Here is a 14,882-nt window from a genome sequence, read left to right as displayed (position 1 = left end):
GAGCGTCGCGCGCGGTCGCGAAGCCCTGAGCTCCGAATGGCGGAGGCGTTGCTGGGAGATGGGGCGCCGAGCCCCGCCCCCGAGACGGGATTGGAGAAGAGCTCGTCAGCTGACGTGGGGAGGTTTCCAAGGCTCGCAGGAGGCCGGGGGAGAGTCCTCGCCGGGCGCCCGTTCCCCTGGCAACCCGGACGCCCTCGGGCTGCCGGGATGGGCTCTTCCCAGGAAGCCTCAGAGCCGGGGTTAGTGCCCAAAATCACTCTGAGGGGCGTCGAGGCTTAAGGTAGTAAACATCGGATGCGCCTGTGGTCCGAGCAAAGGGAACCTTCACGCTGCCCCAGATAGGGTCCAGCAGGAGGCAGGAGACCCCACAGAGGCTCGACTCGATCGCGTCAGCACTGGCGAAGTGGGTGGAAGAGTCCCGAGCCAGGAGACCTGATACCAGGGGATAACCGTGCGCAAATCGCCTAAGCTTTTGGGGCCTCGTTTTCCTCCCTGTGGGATCTTTCCCATCAAAACATAAATAATTTCTCCCTTCTTAAGAAACCCCTTTCGTGACGTCGTTTCTTCCTCCAGTCCCCACCTTACCCCTCTTTTCCTGAACGCTGACACTCCTCGGAAGGGTGTCTATCTCTAGCTCTCTCCTCCCACTCTTCGTTCAGCCTTCTCCAGGCGTACTCGAAGGCTCTTCTCAGTCATCATACTTTTTCTGTCAGCAGTGTTTGACACGGTTCATCACCCGCTCCTCCCTGAAACCCTTTCTTCACTCGGCTTGTGGAACAGCACACTCTCTTGGTTTTCTTCCCACGTCCCGCGCCCGTCCTCCTCCGTGTCATTTGCTGGTTCCTCCTCATTCCTCTAACCTTGAAATGTAGAGAGGCCCTGAGACTGGCTCCTTGTACTTCACTCTCTTTCCACTTAATCCTCTGATGACCTCATCCAGCCTCATGACTTTGAAGACCAGCTATATGCTGATGATCTCATCTGGACCTCTCCACCAAATGTCATTCAAAACGTGTGGAAGCCTAGGAGGCACCCCAACCCCACCCATCCACAACTGAACTCCTGAGCTTCTTCCCTTTGCAGACAATGGCAACCCCCTGTCCTTCCAGCCGCTCAGGCCCCTTACCTTCATCCCACATCCAATCTGTCAGCAAGTCCTGTTGGCTTTTTCTTTCAAATATATCCAGAATCCAACCTCTATGCATACCATCTTGGACCACAGCCCCATCATCCCTCACCTGGATTATTGTAATTGCTTCCTAACGGGTCTCTCTGTTTTCACCCTTACCCTTCCCCCCCTCAGTCTATGCTCACATAACAGCCTTTAAAACAATTCTTTTAATACAAAAGTCACTTCATGTGGTTCCTCTGGGCAAAAACTTTCCAAAGGCTCCCATCTCGCTGGAGCAAAAGTCAGAGTTTTGCCATGGCCAGCCAGGTCCTGTGGGTTGAGGCTCCTGGGAGCCTCCGGGAACCTTCTCCCATTCTTGACTCCCTTGCTTACCTCTCTGCAGCCACACTGGCCATTTTGCCAGGCTCCTTACTGCCTCTGGGCCACTGAACTTGCTTTTGCATTTTCACACCTCCTCTGAGGCTTGGCTTGAATGTTCTTACTCAATGAGGCTGTGTCTAATCTCCCTATTTTAAAATTGCAGTTCTGACTCCTCCAACCCTACGTGCCCATGCCTTTCCCTTTTGCTCCATGGCATCCAGCACCTTCTAATGTGCCATAAATTCACTTCTTTTTTTTTTTTTTTTTTAAGATTTATTTATTTATTTAATTCCCCTCCCCCGGTTGTCTGTTCTCTGTGTCTTTTTGCTGCGTCTTGTTTCTTTGTCCGCTTCTGTTGTCGTCAGCGGCACGGGAAGTGTGGGCGGCGCCATTCCTGGGCAGGCTGCACTTTCTTTTGCGCTGGGCGGCTCTCCTTATGGGTGCACTCCTTGTGCGTGGGGCTCCCCTACGCGGGGACACCCCTGCGTGGCAGGGCACTCCTTGCGTGCATCAGCACTGCGCATGGGCCAGCTCCACACGGGTCAAGGAGGCCCGGGGTTTGAACCGCGGACCTCCCATGTGGTAGACGGACACCCTAACCACTGGGCCAAGTCTGTTTCCCATAAATTCACTTCTTTATCCTATTTGACATCCTTCTCTGCATACCGCGAGGGCAGGGATCTTTGTCTATTTTGTCTTTGCTATACCGTCAGGACCTGAACAGTGTGTGGCACATGATAGGTGCTCTGTAAGTAACTGTTGGGAGAGTGGATGCATTTCAAAATTGGAGGATTAAGAAGCAGAGCCCAAGCTTTAGGGGTTTGGGGTCCAGTCCCCCTTTGCCGCTTACCTGCTTTGTGGTCTTTGGAAGTTTATTTAACCTGAGCCTCAATTTCTTCATTTGTAATGTGATTGAAACTGTACCTCAGTCCTTCATTCTGCAATATTGAACACCTTCCTCTAGGACCAGTGCCGTTCTAGTTGCTGGAGACAAAAGGGGAACCCTAAATGCACATGTTTCCTCGGCCCCCTGGAGCCCATACACTGTGGGAAGGGGTACCGACAATAGCCACACCGTCATCCCAATACATGAATATTCATAGACTGTGGTGAGTGTGATGAAGGAAAAGCAGAAGGCTTAAGGGGAGTGTGGAGAGGGGCTGTAATTAAGATCCAAAGGCTATGTAGAAAGAAGACAGACGAGAAGGGGAAACTTCCAACAGAAGGAAGTTACGTGCAAAAATTCTGTGGCTGAAAGGGGTGCCGCGTGTTAGAGGAAATGAGAGGGACAGGTGGCTGGAGCTCTGAGAGTGAGGGGATTGAGGTAGGAGATATCCTGGAGGGCCTTGGAGGCCATTTAGGGCTATTGTGGGGGAGAGGGGTTGATGGGAAAAGAGCTGTTTCATAAAAAGATTACTCAGCCACAGGTGGATCAGAGAGAGGCTAGCCCTGGCTCCAGAGTTCCTGTGACAGTGAAGATGACATGATATAATGGGTAGTGTCACCCTCTTGGTAAAGGGTTGACTCAGTATTTTATTTTATTTTATTTATTTATTTTAATTTCTCTCCCCTCCCTCCCCCTTGTCTACTCTCTGTGTCCATTCGCTGTGTGTTCTTCTGTGTCCGCTTGTATTCTTGTCAGTGACACCAGGAATCTGTGTCTCTTTGTTGCGTCATCTTGTTGTGTCAGCTCTCCGTGTGTGTGGCGCCATTCCTGGGCAGGCTGCACTTTCTTTCGCGCTGGGCGGCTCTCCTTACAGGGTGCACTCCTTGCGCGTGGGGCTCCCCTACGTGGGGGACACCCCTGTATGGCACGGCACTCCTTGCGCACATCAGCACTGCTTGTGGGCCAACTCACCACATGGGTCAGGAGGCCCTGGGTTTGAACCGTGGACCTCCCATGTGGTAGGTGGACGCTCTATCCATTGAGCCAAATCTACTTCCCGACTCAGTATTTTAATAATCCCGCCTGACATGGTCGTTGTGAGGATTGAATGAAATAGAGCTGGGAAAGGGCTTAGGAAACTTAAGTGATTAACAAGCATAAGAGCACGCTAAGGATAAGCATCCAAAAGTACAAAATACTCCGTATTTGAGGGGTGCTGGGGATTACGTAGTTTAGAAAGATGTGATTGCTGCTTAAAACTTAAACTTCTCAACAAGGCTGATGCCAAGGAGGAAAGGCGTCGCTGGGCAAACGCTGAGCCCTGCGCTGTCTTCTGCAAGCTGAAATGACGCGGAGAGGATTCCTCGAGAAAGAGCGCTCCTCTCCTATTTCTTTTCTTTAGAAAAGCTTCTCTTTGATTTACTTTTAGGAGCTGATACGCAGCAGGTACTCCTAAATGATTTGGGGAGAAGGGGGTCCTCACCCCAGACTCTCAGGAAGAGGGCTATCAGGCGGCAGGAGTGCTCCTCGCACCATCCCTGGAGGTCAGTGCGGGACCTGGAGCTTGGTGTGGCCTCCCAGCGGCCCTGGTCTGGCCCTCAGGAGCTTCCCAGCTTCCGGTTCCTCCTCTGTACAGCGTCCAGTGTTTAACAGCAGCTGTACGCCACCCTCCTGAGGCCTCCGAGTCTTCTGATCTCCAAACCGAACACCTACCCTGCCCCCCAAAAGAGTTTTTTTTTCTCCTTAACAGTGCTTTAATGAATTTCCTTGTATATAAATATTTGCATACTTGTCTTCAGATGCATTTCTGCAAATAAAACTGTTGGCACAAATGGTGCACTTTATAGCTTTAGCTGTCTGTTTCCAGATCATCCTCCAGAAAGGGTGATTTTGTTGATACGCCCACAAGCAGTTTACAGGCAAGCCTGAATTTCCCCACACCCTAGCCACCGATGTGGGGAATTTTCATTCTTTTAATCTCTCCCTGTCTGATAGGGGAAAATGATTATCTCATGGTTGTTTTAACTGGCATTTCTTTGATTATGGGTGAGGTTGGACATGTTTTTCAACCCCATCCTATACTTTTGCAATCGAGTTTTGGAGCCAATGCAGGACCTTACGTGTATTCCAGTTAAATTTTATCTTGTTGGATTGAAGCTACCATTCCTTCCTGGTGAGATAATTTTGGATTCTGATTCTGTAATTCCAACATATTGGCCTTGCCTCCCAGTCTTGTGTTATTTGCACAGTTGATAAGCGGTTATCTTTGGCTTCATCCAAGTTGATGATAGAATGTTAAAGGGGTTGGGGCCAAGGACAGAGCTGTTTGGCATGCCACGAGAGAATGCCTCGAGGATGTCCCTCTTCCATCTGCTAGTTACAATCCCACCTCTCCAAGCTCTGGGGCCGGGTGGGGCCCAACAGTCCTTTACCTGGGACACAGGACCTGGGCACGGATTCCAGCCCTGGAACTAACGAGCTGTGTGCCCTTGTGCAAGTGGCATAACCTTCCAGAGTGATGGACCATAGAATCATCTAATCTCCCTTCCTTCTCCAGCAGATTTTTTTTAAGGAGGTACAAGGATTGAACCCAGGACCTCGTACATGTGAAGCAGGCGCTCCACTGAGCTACAACCACTCCTCTAGCAGCCTTTTTGTGATTGCTTTGTCCATAAGGCTTTCACGAGAAACCATCAAATCATTGTCATTGTGGTATAGTGATGCATTCACCTGCTTTGCCAATCTAGTTAATTCCTTGGTGAATTAAGGCTGACCCTTTTGATCGCCCCCCTTTCTAAATGCTTGTCAACCATTTATCTGATTATCTCCTTCAGAATTTTGCCCAGGGTCGGCGCAAAGCTCTTTGGCCTTCCATTTCCCCAGTTCATCATTTTTTAAAATGAGGACATTTTCCTCGATTCTCATGATTCCCCAAAGCCCTGTGGTGTGTGGGCAGTGCTTGGCATTCCCTGCCGAGCCTCCCTGGTTCAGTAGCCTTGACTCAGGGCTCCTTCCATCGTGGAGAAGATCCCTGGGAGTGCCTCCTCTCCTCACAGCCTGGAGTGGTAGTCTAGGGTACAGCAAGGAGGAGTAATACTTAGCTGGAGCAGCATGGAGAGGAAACAGGCGGAATGGCTTGGTTTAGCGGGAAAAGGTCTTTGCGAGAAGGAAAAACACCGACCGCTCAAGTCTCTAGCCCAGCATAGAGCACCCTCTGCTTCAGCATCTTTCTCCTCAGCTCCTGGCGTAATAAAGAAAGCAACAGTAGGTCCATCTTCAAGTGAAAGGATAATATGTTATGGAATCTTTCTCTGAGTTGCTTCAACATCAGAATCCAACAAGATTATCTTGTTTCTCCTTGAAGCCCGGCTGCCGGCAGTCCTCGGCTCCTGTCTCGGGGCGAGGCACACGGCAGTGCCTGCCGGTCTCTCCCTTCCGTCCCCGGGTTCATTGGTTTCAGTTGCTCACTTTCATGCCTTTCTCTCGGTCTGCATTTCATTCTCTTACAAAGGACCCAGGAAGAGGGTTAAGACCCATCCTCATTGAGGCGGACCCCACCTTAACTGCAAGAACATGTTTTCCTGCAGTACATCCAGCTTCAAACCCCCACACTGCCCAGCGTCACCGATCTTGTCTGGGTAGAGCTGGGGTTTGAACCCAGGCAGCCTGGCCCCATGGTTCAGGTTCAAACAGGCAATGCGCAGCTGCCTCCACGAGTAAACGAGGGCAGGGAAGGAACGACGGCGAGCTAACGGCGTCGGAGCCGAGCTCCCCACGAACTGTGAAACTGCCTTGCCCATGGTGGTCTCAAGGACCATGGAGTAACAAACCCGCTCCCTCCAGCCCCTGAGGGAACTGGGGAAAGGGAGGGGGCATCCAAAAGAGGAGTCGGGGCGTGTGTGACCTGGAGCGTGGATCGCTGCTGAGTGATCCTGAGTCAATGACGTGGGCATCTGTGACTCCGAGGCAGAGCACGCCAACACCAGATTGACCAGGGCTGTGTCACATGACAGTGCCTCCCAAGGCCAAGAACAGTCACTGCCTGGCATGTTTGAAGCCCTCCAGTCCTGGCTGGGGCTGGGCTCCAGTCGACAGATTCCCAATATTATCTTCCAGTTGCTAGACTACACTGCTTTCCAATACACTCTTTGGAATACAAAAATTAAAACGTAAGCAAAGCATTTTAAAACAAATAATTTCAACCTCAAGAAGACAATTGGCTTCTGATTAAATTGGCAAGACAAAGTAATGAACTCATTCCGATTGACATATTTAGAGATGCTCTGGCCAAAACAATTGGCAGCTTCGTAATTGTGGAAACGTCGGTGTTATTTCCACTCACCGAGGGGTAGACCTGCTGGTATCTGATTCAATGTTTACTTCATGAATGAGGTCAGTTCCCAGCACAGCTGGGATCTCAGCAAAGCAATCAGAGCTGCCAGGCAGCAGACACGGTTCCCGCTCAAATCTGACTTCCAGGGCAACGTCCGCCGTTCGCCCAGGTTAGCCACCCCTCTGGCATTTTCTGGGGCCTGGTTCTCCTTGCTGCTCTGATTTGCTTCCTCGTGGAAGCAGACCAAGCCCAGGCTGTGGCCTTGGCACCATGTGGTCATTTCCAAGTTCCCACAGCACCGCCGTTCATTCCTTCCACCTGCCCTCTGGGTATTGCAGCATCTCGCCGCAGAGCCACCTGCTTATGAGCTTCAGAACTGCCAGGAAACAGGATCGTTGTTTTTTGTTTTTTGTTTTTTTTGCTTTGAAATTATTTATCCCAGGATGTCTCCTTCTGGTGGTAGGAGAGTGACTCAGAGAACCTTGGAAGCCACCTCCAAAGGTAACGACTTCCCACAGGCCAGAGTGTCCTCTTGGCCAGCTCACACACTGTTCAAAACAAATACAAGGACACAACAAGGATTCAAAACACTCATTTTTAAAAACACGTTTATAGAGTGACGTACTCTAAGCTCAAGAGTGTTATGGGAAAAACTGTTAAGGGCAGAAAGGAGAGGCTGTGCTCCAAGGCAAGGACTGGAGTTTAGCCCCAGGGTACTTTAGAAGCAGCAGAGGTTAAATGTCATTGACCTGTTCAGTAGCCAGTTGACCTGTTGGGTCCTGGGCTGCTGTGGCGGGACAGTGATGGTCAACATTTGTGGTCAAGGTTGGAAGCAATCTTCTATCTCGGCTTGGGCAGCAATTTATCTTAGTTTGACTAGGTAGTAGGAAACTAAGTGACAGAGATTTTGTTTGGTTCCCTGAATAATTATGGGCATGATATGCTGTGGCAGTTTTGCCTAACAAAAGCTGAAAAGTGCCATGGGAAGAAAACCCGGAGTAGGAGATGGCTTATCAACTGGAGGCAAAGGCAGGTTCAGTAGAAAGGTTTTCTCTTGTCCACGTTGACAAGTCAGAGTATATCGCCAAGCCCCACATTTTGGTCTCCTACCAGGAGAAGGGTGAGCCTAGTGGCTGTAGATGGGGACACAAGAATAGAACAACGTGGAGAAGATACAACCCAGCTATAAGGAGGTGACAGACCAAAGTGGCAGCTTCATACTTATGGAAACACCCATGTTATGTCCACTCAACCAGGTTTCAGCCCACTGGTATCAGACTCCTCGGTTACCGGTTTCTGAGTCAATATCAATGGAGGAAAAAGGTTGCCATTCTAGGATGAGGGCTCCACTGGCTCTTTTTTTTTTTAAAGGTTTATTTATTTATTTCTCTTTCCCCCCAAGTTGTCTGTTCTCTGTGTCTATTTGCTGCATGTTCTTCTTTGTCCACTTCTGTTGTTGTCAGTGGCATGGGAATCTGTGTTTCTTTTTGTTGCGTCGTCTTGTTGTGTCAGCTCTCTGTGTGTGCGGCGCCATTCTTAGGCAGGTTGCACTTTCTTTCATGCTGGGCAGCTCTCCTTATGGGGCGCACTCCTTGCGCGTGGGGCTCCCCTATGCGGGGGACACCCCAGCGAGGCACGGCACTCCTTGTGTACATCAGCACTGCATGTGGGCCAGCTCCACATGGGTCAAGGAGGCCCAGGGTTTGAACCGCAGACCTCCCATGTGGTAGACGGACGCCCTAACCGCTGGGCCAAGTCCGCTTCCCTCCACTCGCTCTTAAAGGGCTGAACCAGCTCCACAGGAGACCGCTGAACCTCTCTCCCTGCTTCAGAGTCACTTCCCTGCAAGATCCAAAGAGCCCACACAAGTGCAACCGCAGACCTCGTCCCTGCCGTGCTTCGAGAGTCCCCATCTGCTCACTCCTGTTAAGTCCCTATTTTTTTTGCCATCACTTCTGTAGCCTGTTTCATCCAACGTTGTCACAATCCTATCATCTTTTATCTTTTAAAATAACCTTTTCTCTTGAATATGCTTCTAGAAGATTTTGAAGATGGAACTCTAAACAAAGTCCATTCCTTCACCCCCTCTGACCTCATTGCCTCACTCACTTGGCTCCAGCCGCACTGTTTGCGGGGCTGATGCTCGAACACACCGGGCCCCCACCTCAGGGCCTTGGCACATGCCGGTCCCTCTGCCCCGGACACTCCCCGGTCATCCACATGGCTCACTCCCTCTCTTCCTTTAGGTCTTTACTCAGAATGGCCCCCTGCACTGGGCCTTTCCTACCCACCCTTTCCCCAGAACCTTCAGCCATGTCCCCTTCCTTGTGGGACCTCCCCGGGCCTTATCTCCATCTAAAATAGCACACGTTACTCATCTTGTTGTCTGTGTCCCCCGTTAGATCACCAGCTCCGTGCATTCAGGGATCTTTGCCTGTTTTGTCCACTGCCAGGCCCCAGCCCCTGGAACAGGCACTCCACAGGATTCACTGAGCACCCACTTCATGCCAGGAGCTAGTCTAGGCACCAGAGGCTTCTCAAAAGCTTCTCCAGTGAATTCACTCTGCTTTGAGGAAGTAAGTGAAACCGCTGTGTTTTCTGATTCCTCAGAGAGATTTGGGCAAATACTGTGTCCCTTTGGTTCCCTACTCACTGTTCTTCCAACAGATGTGACAGAGTAGGGTCATCTGAGAGGACACGCAGAGCCTTCTATGCTTTAGGAATCCACCGAGGCCATTGCGTCCTGATTCTTTGAGTTCCCAAGGAAGAAATGCACGTGAAGTGCAGTCACCTCCCCTGGTTGTTGATGAAGCTGTCTAGTGGCTGGGACTCTCAGTGAGCAGCCTCATGCGGGCAAGTGGCCATGCCACTGACTTTCCAGAAGGAGCTGGAAAGCTGATGCTCAAGCCATAGGAACAAGGACGGCCACCTTCAGCCAACAGCCCGCCTGGTGACCCTGTGTGATGGACACCCAGAGGGGGCCAAGGGCCTCCAGCACCTTCTCCACCCAACCGTAAGCCTTCGGTACCCGCTCGGCTGGCCTTGGGCGCGCACCCACTTCCTGCCTCGGAGAATCTTTGTCATTCATCCTGATGATATTTCTCATTCGAAAGCTCACTGGTGATCTCCCAAGAAATCGGAACTGCTTTCCTTTCGTCTCATTTGAAAAGTCTTTTGTGAGATGGGTTGTGACCCTCGAGTAACCTCTCTATTCCTGTTTGAAAGGAAAATATTTCCAGATCAGAGAGTGGCCTGCAGTGCCAAGACTTGGTGTATATGAATACGCGATTATGCTCCCAGCCCGGGCAGCACGGGCCCGCCGCCGTTTCAGAAGTGGTCCGTCAGCAGGACAAAGAAACAGCGAATCAAGGGGTTTATTCTTTCCCCCATTAAGTATTTTGAAACCAAAGTTTCCACATTTTTAAGGGTTCGATGTCATGAAATTCCCATGTATGAATGCATTTTAAAAAACAGAGTCGCCGTGTGTATTTTGGAATGTGCATATAACTTAAAAAATAAACTCCTAAACCCAGAATTTGAGACGCGCAGGCAGGACGGACCACATGGTAGGGGCTCGCTCCAGCCTTCAGCCTTGGCTACGATGAATTCATTCGACGGTAAGACGGCCCGGGACATGTCTGGGACTTAAATGTTAGCCTTCTGAAAAGGGACTGGAAGCTAAAAGTGTCAACCGTTATTACTCCAAGTGCAGTGTAAGCAGGTTTCTATTTAAAACGCTCACACCTGGCACTTGAATAGCTCTTGTTTTCCAAAGGGTACCCTGCTTCGCTTGGATTCTTTTCCGCCTCCCCCCACCCTTTCCGTGTCAGTCTGATTTAACCCAACCTGCTGGCCTGGAGAGAAAGATATTTATAAAAGGAGCTGGAGAGTTGTGGGGCTTCTCCTTTGCTTCAGATGGAGACAAGACGGCCGGAAACAGTGCCAGGAGATGAGGGGACCGAGGTGGTGGGGGGTGGAAAGGTATGTTCCCCTCTCTTGGGGGCGAAGAGGAGGAGAAAGCAGACGTGGGCTGCCTTCCAAAGGCTCCCCACACTGCTCCGTAGGCCCTCGGATGCTCCCTCGCCAGGGCCCCCGGGGGTCTGAATGAATGAATTCACTACCAATTGCCTCTGGGGGATGGGGAGCACTCACAAGAGGAGAGGGGGTGAAGAGAGGCTGGAGCGGGGGAGGAGAGAGGCACGTGGCAGAAGCAATCCAAGGTCCAGTCGGAGCATGAGACGGCTGTCGGGAAAGGAGCCCACGGCTTCCGTTGTCCGCTGGGTCCAGAGAGGCTGTGCTCTCCGGGTCTAGGGAGAGATGGAGGGTGAGGGTGAGCGCCCCCGGGGGGGATTTGTTCCTGTATTTCCCCGATTGTGTAAAACTTCTCTCCTCTGCCCATCAGCGTGACCTCCTCTTCTTCCCTCTTTGCCCCGAGGACAGCCGGTCTCAGGGGGGCAGGAGAGCCCCCAGGCAACACTGGCTGGGGCAGACAGGCCTGGAGTCGGACCCAGCCCGGGAGCCCGGGATCAAGCAGCAGCGTGTGCAGAGGCTTTTCAAGGCAGCCACGGGACATGGGGCCTAGAGGAACAGAGAAATTCCAGAGATTTTTCACGTGCAAGCGGATATTTTCTTTGGGAGTTTCTAGACTAAATAATACCCCTGTGTCTGAGGGGCGGGTGCGGACCTGCTGACCTGGCCACGTCCTCTGCCCCCAGGGTGAGCACAGAGGGCCCCGCGGCTGCCTGGAGGGGGATGTGACGGGAGGAAGGCGAAGTCGCGGGACAAACGCCTTTCCTGGAAGAACATCGGTGCTGTGCTCCTTGGTCCCGACACAACACCCACGACAAAGACGGGGAAAGAACTGGTTGGCAGACCGTGAGAATAAAAAGGGGTGGCATAATTTATTAATCCCTAGCACGATCATAAAACCTACAATAACACAGAAGCATTATTTGACTTAAACTGAACAACTCCTCTTAATATTTAGTATTCTCCTTCTGCTGCAATAAGTAAACTGAGGCACAGAGGGAATCTGACTTGCCCACAGCAGATAATAAGTCAGTGGTGGGACATCCATAAAAAGAACAGACGAATCTAGAGTTCCGGAGTTTGCTCTGTTGCAGACCAGAGCGCAGTACACTGGTTTACATTTGCGAAGGCGTTTTAGGTTTAAAGATGGGGCAGGGATCTGTCCTCACTCCGGAGGTTGCTGTGTAAAGAGCTGAGAGCAGCTCTCTTTGCCTCTCCCTCTTGCTCTCACCCGTTCCTCCTTTCTCCCATTCCTCTCCCAGGCTGCTCTGCTCTCCACCACGCAGCCCCCAGGATGTTTCGCGCTCAGTGACTGGAAAGCAGCGCGTTTAAATCAGGATCGCTGCGCTGACGAGCCCACTCGCCGCAGCCCTGAGCCACATCCTGCAGATACGGCTTTACAGAACGTCCCCAGCTCCGTCCTGCCCAGCTCCTGCATCTGATTGATTATCTCCATTTAAGTGGGGAGGAGGCCCTCCTGAACCTAAGAATGTCATCACAAATACCCTTAAAATGCTCTCCTCCATTCTGCTGCTTTCTGGTGCCAAGGAATGTGCCATCAGTGAGTCTGATAACGCTGAAGCTATTTTAGGCCAGTGGGACAAGAGTTGGCCGATTGAAATGGTAGCTTCCCTTAAAGCACTGAGCTAGCCTGAAAGTGCAGCCAGCCTACTTTCACAGAATCTGTTGATCCCTTAGAGAAATCTGATTCAAAAACTAATTTTAGACCAGAATTCAGCTACCCAAAGTCTGTACAAGAATTCTCTCTAGAAAGGGTGACATAGAACCCAACGCCAATTAAATTAAAGTTCCAAAGACGGAAAACAAATATTAAGGCTCTATTCAATTTTTCTGTCAGTTTTTGTGAACAATATCCCTCTTTCTGTGCAAATGGTTTGACACCTATTTTCTTGTCTTCAGTCAATTCCAGTATGTGCAGATCACTTTGTCACATCTGAATTTCACCTCGGTAGCACCAACAGTCGCAGTATGGGGTATAATGTTTACGCATCCGCCTGTGCAGACCTAAAAGAAGCAGGAGATGCGCCCCTTGAGAACGGACCATGGTATCTACACAGTCTCGTCCACAAGTGACCTTTGATATTATCTGAGGAGGATGGTGAGGAGGATGGGAAGGGTTTGCTGAAGCACATTCACCATCTGATTGAGGCGAGCTGCTCAAAGAGGCGGATGCTGCTGCTTGCCTAACGCTTCGCCATCCCAACCCACTCCTCTCTTGCACATCGCTGCTAGAGAAGCCAGGTAAGCAAAATCCATGTGGCCCGATTCTCCCAAAAGGCACGTATGTGACCATCTTCTGGAGGTCTCAGGAGGAGGTTTTGCTTTTCTATCATACGAAACAGATGGGACTGACGAGGCCCGTTCTCCTTCTTCCTTTCGTGACTGTGGACTTGATTCCTGGACCTGCAGCAGCCATTTATGACCAGGTGACCAACCAGTATTCCAAAGCCACTGGTAGCCTATCATGCAAAATTTATACCATCTGCCAACCTTCTCTCCCCTGGGGTGTACTATGATGTTTGAAGGGACACTAGAAATTCCTGGAACATCAGTAAGCCAAAGAGGACAAGCTGTGCTATTAAAACTGACTGCTGGCCAACTATCCTAGGCTAATACAAATGGAATATGAAATGGAACGATGTAAAAAAAATGGTTCTGTTTGTGTCAGTTCTGGTGAAGACTGAGGATAAACCAGTAGGTGCCAACTACTCCCATGTTCCAAAGTGAGGTGCTAGACTGGCCCAGAAGGGCCTACAAAGAGGGTTCTGAGAAACTGTGGACCCCAAAGTCAACCACGGGATGGAGGGTGGCAAGGCCAGGAGGGAGAGGTTAGAAATTAGAGAGGGGTGGGAAACGAATGTGGCTCAACTGATAGAGCATCCGTCTACCATATGGAGGTCCAGGATTCGATCCCCAGGGCCTCCTGACCCATGTGGTAAGCCGGCCCACGTGCAGTGCTGCCGTGCGCAAGGAGTGCCATGCCACACAGGGGCATCCCCGCATAGGGGTGCCCCATGCGCAAGGAGTGTGCCCCGCAAGGAGAGCCGTCCCATGCAAAAAAAAAAAGCACAGCCTGCCCGGGAGTGACGCTGCACACATGGAAAGCTGATACGGCAAGATGACACAACAAAAGAGATGAAGATTCCCAGTGCCACCTGATAATGCGAGCAGACGCAGAAGAAGACACAGCAAATAGACACAGAGCTCAGGCAATGGGGGCGGGGGGAGGCGAGAGAAATTAAAATAAAATCTTAAAAAATAGATAGAGAGAGAGAGAGATAAAAGGAATTAGAGAGGGGATTCCTTTAGCAAGAGTGGTTGGATGCTCTGCCCTTCCCTCCCCAGCCCCCCCACCAGGGACGAGGGCAGGGATTTTCCTCCCCTTGTGGAAGCCTGGGGTGTAGGACGTCAAGGAGCCCCTCAAAGCTGACAGACACACCTGGGCTCGGCGCTGCCACGTGCCCGAGAATCTTAAAGGCAAGAAGCCCCAGCGTCAGAGCAAGGCGAGGCAGCTGCATGGGGTACATGGTCTTTGGGGACAAAGGATGTGTGAGTGTTTTCCCATGGCCCGGATCTGAGCCGTGAGAAAGAGCCAGTGGGAGAGGGCCACCCTGAGAAAGGGGCTGCGGGGGCTGCGCAAAGGTGCTGAGGCACCAGCTGACGAAGCCGTCCTCACCCCACTCGAGGAAGCTGCAGGCGTCTCCGAAGAACCCCAGAGTCCCCACCAAAGACCTGGAGGAAAGGCCAACTTGAAACGCTGGCCATGACCAAAGGAAGCAAGGCCCCAGGACAGGGGGCCCCCGCCAGGAAGGAGCCGAGGCAACCCCGGCGAGAGGGAGAGGAGGTTAGAAGGGAAAGGGGAGGCCAGAGGGGAGGCTTTGAGAAGGCACCTTCCCCTAGTCCCAAAGGCCCTGGCTGCGAGCAGCCCGAGCAGGGTGGGAGAAGCTGGGCCTCCCTGAATCCCAGCTGCACGGAAACTGCCGCAGCCTTGACAGAGGTCTCTATCCCAAACCCCTCCTGAACTCGGAACCCCTTTCCCTGCTAGCAAATGTGCTCAGAGTCTGGACCCAGTGAGGAGTGGAATGTAGGCCTTGGGCTCATTAAAGAATGAAAAGCAGGAA

At 51.5% G+C, this 14,882-nt stretch overlaps 1 long non-coding RNA gene across 4 annotated transcripts; it reads left to right on the top strand.

Moving 5' to 3' along the window:
• The first annotated feature begins 154 nt into the window (after nucleotides 1-154).
• LOC131279846 (uncharacterized) lies at nucleotides 155-14,874 on the top strand. 4 transcript variants are annotated; one of them, XR_009187335.1, is made up of 5 exons: nucleotides 155-280; nucleotides 9,114-9,287; nucleotides 9,379-10,328; nucleotides 11,114-12,301; nucleotides 12,661-14,874. It is a non-coding gene; the product is annotated as an uncharacterized lncRNA (long non-coding RNA). The 4 variants fall into 4 exon arrangements; XR_011649762.1 differs by lacking the exon at nucleotides 12,661-14,874 and having other exon boundaries at nucleotides 11,114-11,427; nucleotides 12,003-12,568; XR_009187337.2 differs by lacking the exon at nucleotides 12,661-14,874 and having other exon boundaries at nucleotides 9,165-9,287; nucleotides 11,114-12,568.
• The last annotated feature ends 8 nt before the right edge of the window (nucleotides 14,875-14,882 follow it).

This window comes from Dasypus novemcinctus, chromosome 9 (genome assembly GCF_030445035.2).
Source record: "Dasypus novemcinctus isolate mDasNov1 chromosome 9, mDasNov1.1.hap2, whole genome shotgun sequence".
Lineage (NCBI taxonomy): Eukaryota > Metazoa > Chordata > Mammalia > Cingulata > Dasypodidae > Dasypus > Dasypus novemcinctus.
The sequence above is the reverse complement of the archived record's forward strand: the minus strand, read 5'-3'. Positions and strand labels throughout refer to the sequence as shown.